General features: G+C 20.7%; 1 protein-coding gene across 5 annotated transcripts in view; it reads left to right on the top strand.

Annotated features, from left to right (window-relative positions):
- The window catches only part of LOC122510353 (tyrosine-protein kinase Src64B), a 132,094-nt gene that overhangs the window by 74,723 nt on the left and 44,613 nt on the right, over positions 1-12,758 (top strand). Inside the window, exon 2 of one of the 5 annotated variants that reach the window (XM_043624930.1) lies at positions 3,217-3,270. The exons of the other annotated variants lie outside the window; for them this stretch is intronic. The gene's annotated coding sequence lies outside the window, so the exon portion shown is untranslated. The remainder of the gene's footprint in view (positions 1-3,216; positions 3,271-12,758) is intronic. 5 annotated transcript variants of the gene reach the window in all.

Raw genomic sequence — 12,758 nt, 5'->3', positions numbered from 1 at the left:
TTAAATTATTTGAAAATAATTTTAAAAGAAAATAGTAGTTAGAAATTACACAAGTCAAATTCAAATTCAATTATTTTTAAAACTAATAAAATTCTTCGCAAAAATTCAATTATGTTCAAAAATTTTTTTAAATTCTCGTCAAAATTTCAATTATTTTTAGAAATATTAAAATTCTTGTCCGAAATTCAATTATTTTCAAAAAATCTTTAAAAAAAGGTCAACATCTCAATTATCTTTATAAATAAATACCAAAATTCTTCGACAAAATTCAATTATTTTCAAAAATTTTATTAAAATTCATTACAAAATTTCAATAATTTTCAAAATTAACAATATTTATCACACGAATTCAATTATTTTCTAAAGGAATAAAATTCAATTATTTACAGAAATTTTAATAAAATCCATTGCAAAATTTCAATTATTTTCAAAAATTTAAATAAAATCCATTGCAAAATTTCAATTATTTTCAAAAGTAATAAAATTCTTCACCGAAATTCAATTATGTTCAAAAATTTTTTTAAATTCTCGTCAAAATTTCAATTATTTTTAAAAATATTAAAATTCTTGACCGAAATTCAATTATTTTCAAAAAATCTAAAAAAAAGGTCAACATCTCAATTATCATTATAAATAAATAGCAAAATTCTTCACCAACTTCAATTATTTTCAAAAATTTTAATAAAATTCATTAAAAAATTTCAATTATTTTCATAATTGACAATATTTATCACACGAATTCAATTATTTTCTAAAGTAATAAAATTCAAAAATTTAAATAAAATCCATTACAAAATTTCAATTATTTTCAAAAGTAATAAAATTCTTCACCAAAATTCAATTATGTTCAAAAATTTTTTTAAATTCTCGTCAAAATTTCAATTATTTTTAGAAATATTAAAATTCTTGTCCGAAATTCAATTATTTTCAAAAAATCTAAAAAACAGGTCAACATCTCAATTATCTTTATAAATAAATAGCAAAATTCTTCACCAACTTCAATTATTTTCAAAAATTTTAATAAAATTCATTAAAAAATTTCAATTATTTTCAAAAAATAATAAAATTCTTCACAAGAATTTCATTAATAACAAATTTTTTTTATAAATTTCTTCTCAGCCATTCAACTATTTTCATAAATAATAAAATTTTTACGGAGATTCAATTATTTTCGTAAATAATAAGATTCTTTTTAGGAATTCAATTATTTTCAATAGAATTTTAATTGAATTCATCGAAAAAATTATTAAAAATTTTATTAAAATTCGTCCAAAGAATTTAATTATTTAAAAATTTGTTGATTTAAATTTTAATAGGAATTGAATTCCAAGAAACATTTAATTATTCAATAAATTATTTATTTTTGTATTTAAATAATTGAATTCTGGTAGAATTTTCTGATAAACATTGATTTAAAAATAGATTTCAGTTAAAATCTTAGATTATAATAATTGAATTCTTTCGAAGAATTTCATTAAAATTTTAAAAATGATTTAATTTTATTAAGACATTTTTTTAAAATTCTCCTAAAAATAATTGAATTTCTACCAAAAAACAGTTTTATCAAAACTTTTTATAGTGTTTGAATTTCTGCTAAAATTCTGATATTTTTGAAAATAATTGAATTCTTGCGAAGAATTTTATTAAAATTTTTCAAAAATAATTGAATTCCTGTTAATTTTTTACAAGAATTTAATTATTTTTGAAAATTTTAATAAAATTCTTCACAAGAATTCAATTATTTTCATAAATAATAAAATTCAATGCAGAATTTTAATTATTTTTTTATACAATTTTAATCGAATTTCTCGAAAAATGTAATTATTCTTAAAAATTTTATTAAAATTCGTTGATAGAATTCAATTATTTAAAAATTTGTTGATAACGATTTTTTATGGGAATTGAATTTTAAGACACGTTCAATTATTCAATAAATTATTTATTTGCATTTTATTTGTATTTAAATAATTGAATTCTAGTAGAATATTCTCTTAAAAATTCATTCTTTAAATGGAATTCAGTTAAAATTTTAGATAATAATTGAATATTAGAAGCATTGAAGCATGAATTTTTAGAAAGAATTGAATTTTGAAAAGGTTTCAAATTAAAATCTTGGAAAATCTGAATTTGTCATACTTTTCAACTAACATTCAGTAGAATTAATTTTTTTTAAAAATGTTCTCGTCAAAATTTCAATTATTATTTTTATAAATAATAAAATTCTTCTAAGAAATTCGATTCTTTTCAAAAATTTTAATAAAATTCTTGTCAATATTTCAATTATCTTTAGAAATAAAAATAATTAAATTCTTTTACGAAATTCAATTATTTTCAAAAATTTTAATAAAATTCTTGGCAAAATTTCAATTATTTTCAAAAATTTTCCTCAATTCAATGATTTTTAATAGGTATCTACCATTCTAATAACATTTTCCCAAAGAGTTTAATTATTTAAAAAGCATTTAATAAAATTCTACACAAACCTTTAATTATTTTCAAAAAAATAATAAAAAATTCACAGTTTTCACAATTTTCTCATAAAAATTGATTTAAAAATGGATTTCAGTTAATATTTTAGATTATAATTAAATATTAAAAGCAATAGAGCGTAAATTTTTATAAATAATTGAATTTTGAGAAGGTTTCAGAGGAAAATCTTTGAAAATTTAAATTTTTCATATTTTTAACAAACAATTCTGTGGAATTAATTATTTTTTTTTTGAGAAAGTTTAATTGCTGATTTTTTTATATTATTTGAAGTTTTTTTTTCTAATATATAAATTGAAGAATTTACGAATAATTGAATTTTCGTGAAATTGAATATTGTAATGTAAACCAATGGATTTTTGAAAATTGTCAAAGAACTTTTTCGAAAATTATTAAAAATAATCGATTTTAAAATTAAAATTTCTTGAAAATAATAATTTTATCACTCGGTTATCTTTAATTATAACAAAACATGAAGATTCGATCACTCTGAGTCGAAGACTCGGAGTTATCGATTTCTTCATGTTTTATAGTTATGAAAAATTGAATTTCTAGTTTTAAGTAAAATGAAAATTAGAATGAATGAAAGTTTCTCTGATTTACACAATAATCAATTTCGTCATGTATATTATTGTAATTTACTTTTCCATACTGTATATTGGTATTTATTTATAATATTGGATAATGAAAAATTATATGTAATAATGATTGTATCATTTAATGTTTCAGGTGAGGAGAAAGATTCGCAATATTGATATTTCGTCAGTTTTCCCAAGAGTAGTTGTAAGTACACTTGAAAGATAATAGCAAAAAAAAATTGAATCTTGAAATCTATTAAATTTTTGTTATGATCATGACGCATTGCATGTATGAGAATAAGAAGCGTGTAACCCTGTAACACGGATGCGCAGATAGCGTATCCCCATTACTAAACGTGGCAAATTCTTCTTATTAGTCGTAGTCGAGAAAAGACTATTATAATTATCGTTTCTTATGCTTTTCACTATATATTATATCCACAATATATATATTCACGATTGATCACATATTCGCTATTTTCTAATTTCTATTCTTTTACGAGATAAACCATTCCTGAGGCAACGATCCTTGTATAGGAGTGAATTCATTTTGTTTTATCAGACTATCAATTCATTTGCATACCCCGAAGAGATTTTCTCTGCACTTTTTTAATTTACAAATTGTTTTAATGATTTCTTTTATTTTCACAGTATTTCTGTAGATATCAAAATTGAGACAAAAAATGAAGCAAAAATATTGCTTCGCAACACTTTTGCTTCATTTTTTGTCTCAATTTTGATGTCTGCAGAAAAACTGTGTTGAAATATGCTTTGAGATTTAAATTAACAGAATTCTAGTATGCTACAACTCATGAAGAAGTCATGCAATTCTTAGACTATTCTAAAAAATTGAAAAGAAAATTAATTTCTTCAACAAATATTTAGGAAATGTCCTATTATATCTGCTTTTTTGGAGCCAAAATTTTAGAACCACTAGCAAAGCCAGGAAACAAATATTTGGGATAAAAACTTAAATTTTTGATCCAGGCTCACATAGTAGTTGAAGTTTGCAACTATTCACAACTACTACAAGTAAAAACCGATGTTTGAAATTGAATAACTCATTTTTAACTCGAGTTTTATCAGTTTTACCAGAGTTAATAACCATTTCCTGTGAATTTCAAAACAATTTCCCCAAAATTCGTTATTCTTTTCAAGAACATCAAACAGATGATGATGCAATCCGTAAAGGGGAAATTTTAACCTAAAATTTTGTTTGAATTGAATTAGTGGGGCTTTTCAGCCCCGAGTTTTCTTGATCAACCACTGCTAGTTGATCTTCTGAAACTCTTTGAAAATTTCCCGAAATGCGGCGCGGCCTTCGATTCTCTTCCGCATTTCTTCTTCCTTACGTTGCTTTTGTTCAAGCAAGTATTTCTCGTGTCGTTTCACGAAAATCTCCTCATCCATCCTTCTCCACATTTCCCTTTTCTCTTCCTCAGACATCATCTCGTTCTTTCTCTCCATTGCCTTGACAAAAAAGGACTATTATTTTGAAGGAATAAACTGAGATTGATGTCTCTAAAAATTTCATGGTTTCCTTAATTTGCATATTCTGCTTATATCCCCAACATTCGCAAACTTCCCTGTGAGAGACTTCCACCTGCGGGGCATCTGGTGGCGGTTCTTGTAACTAGCAAATTTTTTAACCCCTTACTAATTATTGGTTAAGTTTCGAATTTTAATATTCTTCTGCAATTTTATAAATTTTACTGATATAGTTTCGATCGAATTGGTAAAAATTCAGCTCCCTAAATTTAGCGTCGACGCTGAGTGGGGAAAACAATTTTTTTCTGCAAGAAATCGAAAAAAAACAATTGTTTCAAAATTTCTTGGTTAAAAAATTTGCATTTTGCTTCTATTTAGGTACTTTTTCAGATTTCAGCCACTAAATTCTACTAATTCTGATTTTTTTGAGAATTTCAACTACTTTAAATTCCCTAATATTAGAAATCAAAAAATTATTCTCTAAAATTATAATCAAATTCTTTAAAACGATATAATTAGTTTCAAAAAGTATTCGAAATTCAATTATTTTCAATATCTAGTATTTTCATAAAATTTCGCAAAAGAATACATTAATTATTAAAAAAGAATTGATAAAATTCATCCAAAATTTAATTATTTTCATAAATAATAAAATTTCCACAGGAATTCAATTAATTTAGAATTGAATTTTTAAAAACATTTCGAGAAATGCAAGTATTTAATAAAATTTTTATACAATTCTTCACAATAATTCAATTACTTTCACTAATAATAATATTTTTCATGACAATTCAATTTAAAAAAAAGAAATTAATAAAATTCTAAGCAAGAATTTTATTATTTTCATAAATAATAAAACTCAACGAAGAATTTTATTTATTTTTAATACTATTTTAAATTAATTAATCGAAAAATTCAATTATTTTCACTATCAAAGTTTTCCACTAGAATTCAATTATATTTAAAATAAGATTTTAATAATATTTATTATATTTCATGAGAATTAATTATTGAAAACAAGGTTTATAAAATTCTTATGAAGAATTCAATTATTTTCATTAAAAAAAAACAATATTCATCACAAGAATTCAATTATTTTTAGAAGAAATACATTTTTTCTTGGGAATTCAATTATTTTAAAAAATTCTAATAGAATCGTTAGCAACTATTCAATTATTTAGATAAATAATAAAATACATCGCAAGATTTCAATTATTTTTAATACAATTTTACAGGAATTGCTCATAAAATTGTAATATTATTCTTAAAAATTTAATTTCTATTCCTTGAAAAATTAATTATTAAAAACAATGTTTTTTTAAAATTGTTCGGAAGAATTCAATTATTTACAAAAATATTAGAATTTTTCACAGGAATTCAATTATTTTCAAAAATGATAAAATTTTTCACAGAACTTGAATTCTTTTTAATCATTTTAATAACATTTTTCTGAATAATTCAATTATTTTCATAAATAATAAAATTGTTCCCTGGAATTTAATTATTATTGAAAATTTTAATAAAATTATTCTCGAAAATTCAATTATTTTGAGGCATTTAAATAAAATTCTTTGCAAAATTTAATTGTTTTCATAAATATCAATATTCTCCACCAGAATTTAATTATTTAAAAAATTCTTATAAAATCGTCACTAAGAATTGAATTATTTACATAAATAATTCTTCGAAAATTCAAAAATTTCCGAAAATTCATTTATTTTGAGGTATTTTAATAAAATTCTTTGCAAAATTCAATTATTTTCATAAATAACAATATTTATCACAAGAATTCAATTATTTTCAGAAATTATATCATTTTTCACATAACTTGAATTCTTTTTAAGTATTTTAATAAAGTTTTTCTCAATAATTCAATTAATTTCATAAATAATAAAATTGTTTCCAAGAATTTAATTATTTTTGAAAATTTTAATAAAATTTTTATAAAATCGTTCGTAAGTATTTAATTATTGGCAGAAGTTTTAATAGAATTCTTTGTAAAATTTAATTATTTTAAAAACCTTTTCGCAATTCAATGATTTTCAATATTTACTATTTTCATAAAATTTCCAAACAAAATTCAATTATTTAAAAACTTTTGTAAAAATTTTCCTATGAGTTTAATTCTTTTCATGAATAACATATAAAATTCTTAGGAATTCAATTATTTAAATTAGAATTTGCATAAAATTAGTCGAAAGAAATCAATTATTGAGAAATTGTTATAATATTATTTTTATAAATATTGAAATTTTTTCATGAATAATAAAATTCCTTGTAGGAATTTAATTTATTAATAGGATAAGAAAGAAGTAAATATTTCTTATGAAAATTAGGAAAAAGTGAGGAAAATAAATTGTAAAATGGAAATTTTTGTCAGTTTTGTGAAGTGTCTAAAACTATTTTTTTTTGTCGTCGAGTTTAATTTTTCTATACCATTTTTTTTACTACTTTTTTTAGTTTGAAAGATAGAAAGAAAGAATTTTGTTAAAATTTATTGAACTATTTCTAAGAATTTGTTTAAAACTTTTGAGAATAATTTTTTTTATTCCAAAATAGTATATTTTATTTTACTTTAAAACAAATATATCCTTTCACTAATAGGGTGTAATGGAGAGCGAAGAAAAAAACCCTCGAGAGCAATTAAATTCCCCTTACCAATTTAAACCAAAACTTTATTTCTCAAAATTCGTTTTTCAGAAAATAAAATAAGTTTTTTTGGTGTCTGACTTTTTTTTTAATTTTAAATGTAAAATAGAAAGAGGTTTTTCTGGTTTTTCCAGTTTCTGTGGATATTCCACGTTTTTCAATAGAATTAGAGAGACCATCCTGGCAGTCTCCTCTTTTGTATCCAAAAGTTGACGAGAATCTCGTATAGCAACGGAGAGTAAAAGCGACGACCCTCTCTTCGCTTCGAAGTGGGGTCGATTTTGTACAATATATATATATATATTCGAATCCGGAGATATACCCCCAACGTAGTTCGAAAATTAGGGGTTGCAAGGAAAGTCGTCCGTGAACATTTCTCTCGTCCCTAGAATCTAAAAGACGCCCTTAACTCCAAAGGGACGCAAGCTACGTAATTTGCAACGAGTCCAATATTTCTTTATCCGCAAAAGATCCTGTCGCTCTGCCATTTAATCGAAATGTTATACCTACTTATCACGTAACAAAAAACGTGTTAGAAAATTTTTTTATCACTTACGCGATTTGTTTTCCCTTTTTATATTCACTTCCCATTTTCTTTCAATTTGCGTCTAAATATTTTTCACCAGGACTCTTTTTTCTTTGAAAAAGTAAACGTTAAATTTACTTTAACTTAATTTACTTTGAAAAAAAATAATAAAATTTATAGGAAATATAAATTGTAAATTACAATTTATATTTCCTATAAATTTTATTATTTTTAAAAAAATTTTTTTTTAAATTTTAATAAAATTCTTATCAAAATTTCAATTATTTTCAAAAATTTTCCTCATTTCAAATTATTTTTAATATCAACTATTTTAATAAAATTTTCCAAAAGAATTCTATTATTTAAACAAAATTTTAATAAAAATTTCACAGGAATTCAATTACTTATCAATTTTTTTAAATAAATTTCTTCAAACCAATTCAATTATTTTTAATTTTTTAATGAAGTTTCTCCAATGAATTCAAATATATTCAGAGAATTGAAAAAAATAGTTCTGAGAAATTCAATTATTTCGAAAATTTTTAAATAAAATTATTCTAATAGTTCTATTATTTAAAAAAATTTTGACAAAATTCTTTACAAGATTTAGTTAATAAAATTACAATTATTTTAATAAAATTTTCCCATACAATTCAATTATTTACAAAAAATTTGAATAAAATTCTTCGCTAGAAATCAATTATTCTCATAAATAACAAAATTTTTCTTGAGAATTCAATTATTTAAAAAATTATTGATAAAATGCTTTAATAAATTTGAATAATTATAATAAAATTGGTCATAGAATACAAAAAATACAACATTCCTAGGAATACAATTATTATTGTCAAAAATGTTTGTAAAAATTTTCGTAACAATTCATTTATTTTCGTAAAAAATAAAAATTCTTCGAAGCAATTCAATTATTATTTAAGAAATTTTAATAAAATTCTTTCCAAGAATTCAATTCTTTTCAAAAATAAACATTTTCACAGGAATTCAATTATTAAAAAACACATATTTTTTTAATTCTTTGTCAGATTTCAATTATTTTCAATTTTCTAATGAAATTTCTAGATAAAATTTAATTCTTTTTAAAAAGTTTTGAAAAAATTCAATTATTTAAAAAAATTTGAATAAAATTTTAAAATGAATTATTTTTATAAATAATAATATTTTTCTCCGGAATTCAATTATTTTCACAAATAAAATTCGTTGCAAGAATTCAATTATTTTCATAAATAACAAAACTTTATCGCAGAATTTAAATTATTTTTTATACAATTTTAAATAAAATGATAGAAAATTGCATTTATTTTAACAAGTTTTTTTTTTTAGTTCGCCGAAAGAATTCAATTATAATATTATTAAAAATTTTGATAAAATTCTTCATAAAAATTCAGTTTTAAGAAATATGCAATTATTGAATAAATTATTTATTTTTGTATTTAAATTTCACTTAAAATTTTGATTTATAATTGAATATGTCTGGAAATCAGGGAAAACAAAATTTAAATTTTGTAGCAACCTTGATAATAGAAAATAAGAAAAAAATAGTATAATTGAAGAAAATCTTTGGATCAGAAAACTTTTTAATCTTCGGAAAAGAACAGAGGAAATAAAATGTTCGGAAAAGTCTTTAAAAATTTTCTCTTGTCGAACCTATTATTGGGGATTTGTTCCCCTTAAATCCCAAATGATTTATTTTCTATAAATGCAAAATGTGTGAAGGTCGAAAGTAAATCCCGGATAAGTTATTGATTTCTTTGTTTTATTTTGAAAGGATACAGAATCATTGGCGCAGAAAAGAGATGAGGTTAAAAGTCAGTTTCAGTTAAAAAGTTTCTTTGACAGAAAGTTTTAGAGAGTTTTATATATATATTGAAAAAAGCGAGAGAGAGAGAAAAGAATTAATCTTCCTCCCGTCACTGAATTTTTACACTAAAAACCGTAAATTCTTTTTATTTTCCAGATTCTTTTTTTCATCGTCTATAAAAAATTCTAATCTCCTCGCTTTATTTTATTCGTTTTTCTACTTTCATTTGTTAGAAATAAAAGTAAACTTTCCACTTTATTGCGGGTAGTATTTTTTGAAACTATGAAGTCACATTTTTGTATGAAAACAAGAATTTCAGACTTCTCAATCGATAATTAATTTTAGAAAAGTAGCTTTCAAACTAAAAAAGGTAGTAAAAAAGTAGATATCAAAAAATTAAACTTGACGACCAAAAAAAAAAAATTATTAAATTTTTCAAAGAATTCTATTAAAATTTTTAAAAATAATTCAATGTCTGTGTTGTATTTTATTAAATTATTTTGAAAATAATTGAATTCCTAAGAAGCATTTTATTATTTATGAAAATAATTGAATTTTGCAAAGAATTTTCTTAAAATGCCTCAAAATAATTGAATTCTCGGGAATAATTTTGTAATTTATTGACATAATTGAATTCTTTCGAAGAATTATTTACGTAAATAATTCAATTTTTAGGAATGATTTTATTACAATTTTTTTAAATAATTGAATTCCCCAGAAAAAATGTATTGATTTTAAAAATAATTGAATTCTTGTGTTGAATATTGTTATTTACGAAAATAATTGAATTTTGCAAAGAATTTTACTAAAATGCCTCAAAATAATTGAATTCTTGGAAAGAATTTTATTACAATTTTTAAAAAACAATTAAATTCTAGGGAAAAATTTTATTATTTATGAAAATAATTGAATTATGCAATGAATTTTAATTAAATGCCTCAAAATAATTGAATTTTCAAGAAAAAATGTAATACTTTTAAAAATAATTGAATTCTTTTCATCAATATTGTTATTTATGAAAATAATTGAATTTTGCAAAGAATTTTACTAAAATGCTTGAAAATAATTGAATTCTCGGAAAGAATTTTATTACAATTTTCCAAAACAATTAAATTCCAGAGAACAATTTTATTATTTATGAAAATAATTGAATTCTTGCCAACGATTTTATTAAAATTATTTTAAATAATTGAATTTCCAAAAGAAAATTTAGTACTTTTAGTATTAAATTGAATTCTTAATAAAAAATTGAATTCTTTTGATGAATATTGTTATTTATGAAAATAATTGAATTATTGAGAACAATTTTATTTAAACGCTTAAAAAGAATTCAATTTCTGTGAAAAATTTTATCATTTTTGATAATAATTGAATTCTTGTGTTGAATAATGTTACTTACGAAAATAATTGAATTTTGCAAAGAATTTTACTAAAATGCCTCAAAATAATTGAATTCTCGGAAAGAATTTTATTACAATTTTCAAAAACAATTAAATTCTAGGGAAAAATTTTATTATTTATAAAAATAATTGAATTTTGCAAATAATTTTATTTAAATGCCTCAAAATAATTGAATTCTCGGGAATAATATTGTAATTTATCGACATAATTGAATTCCTGGGAACAATTTTATTATTTATGAAAATAATTACTTTTTGGATGAATTTTATAAATTCTTTTGTTTAAATAATTGAATTTTTTTTTGCGAAATTTGATGAAAATACTAGATATTGAAAATAATTTAATTTCTAATTTTTTTTGAAAATAATGTAATTTTTCTAATATTTTTTGAAAATAATTGAATTTCTAATATTTTTGAAAATAATTAAATTTTTCTAATATTTTTCGAAAATAATTGAATTTTTCTAATGCTTTTTGAAAATAATTGAATTTTTCTAATATTTTTTGAAAATAATTGAATTTTTCTAATATTTTTTGAAAATAATTTAATTATTTTAATATTTTTCGAAAATAATTGAATTTTTCTAATACTTTTTGAAAATAATTGAATTTCTAATATTTTTTGAAAATAATTGAATTTTTCTAATATTTTTTGAAAATAATTGAATTTTTCTAATACTTTTTGAAAATAATTGAAAATTGAATTTCTCTAATATTTATTGAAAATAATTGGATTTTTTAATACTTTTTGAAAATAATTGAATTTTTCTAATATTTTTTGAAAATAATTTAATTATTTTAATATTTTTCGAAAATAATTGAATTTTTCTAATACTTTTTGAAAATAATTGAATTTCTAATATTTTTGAAAATAATTAAATTTTTCTAATATTTTTCGAAAATAATTGAATTTTTCTAATGCTTTTTGAAAATAATTGAATTTTTCTAATATTTTTTGAAAATAATTGAATTTTTCTAATATTTTTTGAAAATAATTTAATTATTTTAATATTTTTCGAAAATAATTGAATTTTTCTAATATTTTTTGAAAATAATTGAATTTTTCTAATACTTTTTGAAAATAATTGAATTTTTCTAATATTTTTTGAAAATAATTGAATTTTTCTAATACTTTTTGAAAATAATTGAAAATTGAATTTCTCTAATATTTATTGAAAATAATTGGATTTTTTAATACTTTTTGAAAATAATTGAATTTTTCTAATATTTTTTGAAAATAATTGAATGTTTCTAATATTTATTGAAAATAATTGGATTTCGAATATTTTTTGAAAATAATTGAATCGTTTTAAAGAATTTGATTATAATTTTTGAGAATAGTTTTTTGATTTTTAGTATTAGCGAATTTAAACAAAGTAGTGGAACGAAAATAGTATAGCATAACGAAGCCTGAATATACTTTTATTGAAGTAAAATAAATTTACTCAACGAGAATAAAAAATTTGGTTGAAATAATAAAATTTCCCTCTGGATGTATAGAAGATTAATATCACCGGCAGTGATGTTCGAATATTAATATTCGACATTTTGTTTCATCGTTATTATTAAAGGCTCTCTATATGCGATTGGCAATTAAGATATTAAAATACTGATGACAAAATTCTCAAATATCCATATACACTATATAGTATACATATATGGAGTGTAAGCAATCTGCAAATGTATATGAAAACAAATAATACGGTGCATATGTCAATTCCGCGATGTATATATGTACACACAGTTGCATTGATTGTCATAGCTGTTGCGGATATTTGATGCGACCACAGTAACTAATTAATGTTCGCAACAA

The sequence above is a fragment of the Leptopilina heterotoma genome, unplaced genomic scaffold, assembly GCF_015476425.1.
Source record: "Leptopilina heterotoma isolate Lh14 unplaced genomic scaffold, ASM1547642v1 Lhet_68, whole genome shotgun sequence".
NCBI classification, from domain to species: domain Eukaryota; kingdom Metazoa; phylum Arthropoda; class Insecta; order Hymenoptera; family Figitidae; genus Leptopilina; species Leptopilina heterotoma.
The sequence above is the reverse complement of the archived record's forward strand: the minus strand, read 5'-3'. Positions and strand labels throughout refer to the sequence as shown.